General features: G+C 30.5%; 1 long non-coding RNA gene across 1 annotated transcript; it reads left to right on the top strand.

Moving 5' to 3' along the window:
* The first annotated feature begins 2161 nt into the window (after positions 1-2161).
* On the top strand, positions 2162-3421 carry LOC120357580. Its single transcript, XR_005574584.1, has 2 exons — positions 2162-2415; positions 2509-3421. It is a non-coding gene; the product is annotated as an uncharacterized LOC120357580 (long non-coding RNA).
* Positions 3422-4545: the final 1124 nt, after the last annotated feature.

Below are 4545 nucleotides of genomic sequence, written 5' to 3' on the forward strand. Positions count from 1 at the left end.
ATCAAAGTCTTTGGGTGTACCTTATTGGGAGGAAGTACGCTAAACGGAATAACTTTTTACCGATGGTCGCCATCTTTAAAAGCCTCTCACACATGCAAAATGTGATGAATTCACGATCACGCATACATCGCATACACGAGATCATATACGAGATCATATACGAGATGCCAGTTGTTACTCCAATTTTGAAAGAAAATGTTGAAAAATATCATTTTTATTGCAACATTTTTAACAACAAAGTAATATTAATTGAGAACTAATAAAAAATTGTGTACATCGTGTTACAAGCTGACAATGAGTCCAATAATCGAAAATGGAAAATAGAAGTTGCGTCAAACAAGCGACAGAAATGTTATATTATGAAAAATTACATAATAATTATGAAATAGTATATTTGATTAGTAATTAATACGAAAACTTACATTTTAGGGATATAATGGAAAGAAATTTCACGGAAATATATTATGCATCAGATGAAATTAAATTTAAATATTTGCAACAGAACTTGAATTTAGTAGAGCTGCCTTCTTCGGATTGGGGATTTTTGACTGAAAACGAAAAATTCTTTGGTTTTACGAAAGTTGAAAGTGATTTTAGCATAAGAAAAAGAATTGCTGTCTTTCCAAATTTACATCTTAATATTTATATCGATGATGAGATTATGCCGTTTTCAAGATATATTAAAGTATCGAGTATTAATAATTTAAATGAAATTTTGAAAACATTAGATACTGTTTAATTTATACTCTTTTTAACTGTATATATATTTATGATATATATATTTATACTCCTTGTAATTGTATATATATTTTAAGGATTTCATAAGGATGAAATAAGTGTGCATCCAAGGAAATTAAGGAAATTAAGGATTTTACATCGATAATTAAATTTGACAAGTGAAATGGAATCGACCGAGTCATTAAAGAAAACCAATAATCAATTTCGATTTTTGAAGACTATTTGTTTATTTACTTTGATATCAAATAGTTTAATATAAGGTCTGAGATTTATATTTCAATTTGTATCGAAGTAACTTTAAATCTTTATAATTACTTAATGCTGTATGATAAAAGTTTATTTGATATATCTATTCAACCTTTTTTAAGTGATTGTACATTTTTATTATAAGAGAATATAAACTTAGTGGTTCATTAAATATCCGTTTCTATGTTTATTTCCTTTTTATTTATCACCATCATATACATTAACACATGCATAAATTAACATAAACTTATGTAACAACGTAAACTTGAATAACAACAAACTTAAAAAACATAGAACATTTAGAAATTACGTTTTTTGTTTTTTATAGTTTTTATTTGTTTATTTATTAATTTCATTTTCTGCTTGATTTTTTGGTTTACAAATAAATATTTCAATATTCGGGTAGAAACACTGAACTCTATGAAAATACATGAAAAGTCAAGTTAAGGTAAGTATTACAAATGGCGCTCATCCGTAAGAAGTTATTCTTTTCAGCGACCATCCTCCCAATAGGGAACATGAAACAAGAACGTAATTGGAGTGCTGAGTTTAGCCTCCTATTCTCCTACTCCATGTTCCGTGTCCTGTAGAAGATCGTAAAATTAACGACCAAATAGTACCGACGTATAGTTGGCAAACAAATTAAAAATTATTGAAAATTATCTCCAATCGTTTGGAAATCATTTGGAAATATTTGGAAAAAACTTTTCAGAGTTTGGAAAACTATACAATAATCACAATTAATTAAAATCAATTAAGCGTATAATTAGCAGAAAGTATCTAAAAAATATTTTTTTTTTATCCAATCGCTCCAGAATCATTTGGAAAAACTGTCGGTATAATTATTTGGAAAACAACTCTATTCTAATAAAAATTAATTAAAGCTCAATATTTCGTTTTAATGTCTGCACTAAAGTCTGCACTATAGTGCAATAAAGTGCACATACTTTTCTATGTACACCCAAGGACTTTGATTCTGTCCATGGGGAAATTTTCCAAACTGAGAAGTCGCTATCTTTCTACATATTTACAGTTTATGATTAACGTAACGGCCAATAAGCTCTAGTTGTTTCATTAATCATGAACTGCGAGTATGAAGAAAGTGATGACTTCTCAGTTTGAAAAATTTCCCCATGGACAGAATCAAAGTCCTTGGGTGTACATACATATGTTTTATTGGTAGACAGGTTATGACGGCTATGTTTCGATATTGACTGTACTGAAAATCTATAATGTTACATACGTCATCACTTTTTCAGTACTTACAGTGAATATCAAAACACAACCTTAGTCTGCTACACTCGTCGGCTTGGAGTTGGTTTTGGAGTAATTTTTCCACGCAGTGTTATCCAATATCAAGTTTTGCAAAGATATTATTGGAAGATATTGGAAGTTTAGACGAAGAACGTAATTCACCAACTAATGGAGAAGGTCAGAGAAATCCGAAGACTAAAGAAAATTTCGATATACATTTAAAAAATTCTACATTAAATGCAGAAACAGTTACTAATACGTTCATTGCAGATCGACAGGTGTTTTTGGCTGTAGAAAAAAATCCTGACGGGTAGGGGCGAAACTGAGGTCATATTCGATTTCAGCAGGCGAAAATACATGGGAATACCATGGTCTACTCCAGGGCGGAGACAACTTTTTTTTTGTGGGCCTGTGTATTAAAGTTAGCAACTTTTACACATAAGTCATCCTATCCTAGCCCAACATAAAACGTACATTTTGCACTGTAGATTTAAAATGGCCCGAGTATTGTTGTTGAAAAACTATAATCAACCGTAGAGTAGAAAATCAGGAACATGACAAACAAAAACTCAAATTTTTTAACCACATAATACCACCATAAATTAAAACATTTTTAATAATTTAAAAATTAATATCTCTAATATAATGTGGTCTATCGAAATAAAATTTTAACAGCAATTAGGTTAGACATTTCTCTATAAACTCCTAAATTTTCACGAAGATTTGTCGGTAAAGGGTTTTTGTGATATTACTGATGTGATACAAATACCTTAAGGGGAAACTACCTTATATTCTGAATATAATATATTGTAAGGACTGTTAATTAAGAATAAAAACTGTATATTTGTAAATATTAATAATTTTGTCAACTAGATGTCTAATTGAAAATTTTATAATCAGGTTAATAAATAAGGATTATTTTTGAAAAGTAGAACAAATTAATGAAAATATCAGCGGATTAAAAACAATATACAATTTGACTGGTAGTTCAGGAAAAAGGACAAGAAAGCTGTACGAAGAAAAAGAGGCAAATTTGTAACTTCAAACATTTAAAATATTTTATGTTGACTCATCACTTTCTCATTACATCAACTATCTATTATCTAACAATAATATTTCTTCTGAATGTTGTATACTATGTATAAAGATAACATGTAATAAAATAATATATTTTTGTACAATATATACCTTTTTTTATATGGATTTCTTGGGCCCAGCCTTGAGCTTTGTAATACATAGGATATAATGCTCTCATTTGCATGTATTTAAAATAGGGTATATTCAGGTGTGTGTGTGTGTGTTTACATACAGTTTACGCAATCGCAATGACATAGGGTGCGTTCGGAGAGACGCTATTAGCGCTATTTAGCGCTACAGACTGTATTCTATCCTTATCGTTCATTAGACGTAAAACAAGAATAGACATAATACAAGAATGACACGATAGCGCTGATAGCGTCTCCTCGAACGCACCCAAAAATACTTGACAGTCTCTCAACACACATTTTTCCAGAATCTGTAATAGGAAACCAGATACGTGTCGTACGAATTTATCGCGCTTTCGAATCGACTGCATATAATTCTATAACTTAATAGAAAATATATTGATATTTATTGCACGGGAAAATTTTTATTGTAATTTAGTAGGAATGTGCGAGTGTGGTTGAAGAAAATTATCACTTATTATTAATAAAACAAAAATGGCGTATAAAATTTTCATCTTTCAATCAAGAGAGATTCTTTACGTAAAATGCAAACGTTTGCAGTAAGTATTCTAATTCTCGGGGAACATTTTGAACTATCTTGAACACGCATGATCCTGAACACGCCTTGATAATAACTTCGACCTGAATGCACACATTCCCGACGCGTTCTCTCATACATAGTATATATGCATATACCTTAAAACTAGGCGTGTTAAACGTTCAGCTTTGGACTAGAGAGAGATTTTTATATATATTTTATATATTTATATATGTATATGTGTGTATATATGAGTGCTTCTTATCAAAAGCGCTTAACGCGCATAGTTTTAATATCTTCGTCAAATAATAATTATACGGAAACCGAGAGACTATTTGAATGACTTGCACATTTGCATTTTTACTCTTGATACTCGCCCACCGATTTAGATTTCATCGCGCTACGCTCAATTACGTTCTTAATCGCAGAAACTGTATCTAAACGATATGTATCTCTAGATATCAGTATTCTCTTACGACCTCTCAATTATCCTTTGTCGGGAATGTTTATTAGCCGTTGCAACTTCTTTGGCATTCTGGAGAATTGTACGTTGATCTCTCGAGT

Source organism: Solenopsis invicta, chromosome 4, assembly GCF_016802725.1.
Source record: "Solenopsis invicta isolate M01_SB chromosome 4, UNIL_Sinv_3.0, whole genome shotgun sequence".
Classification (NCBI taxonomy): domain Eukaryota; kingdom Metazoa; phylum Arthropoda; class Insecta; order Hymenoptera; family Formicidae; genus Solenopsis; species Solenopsis invicta.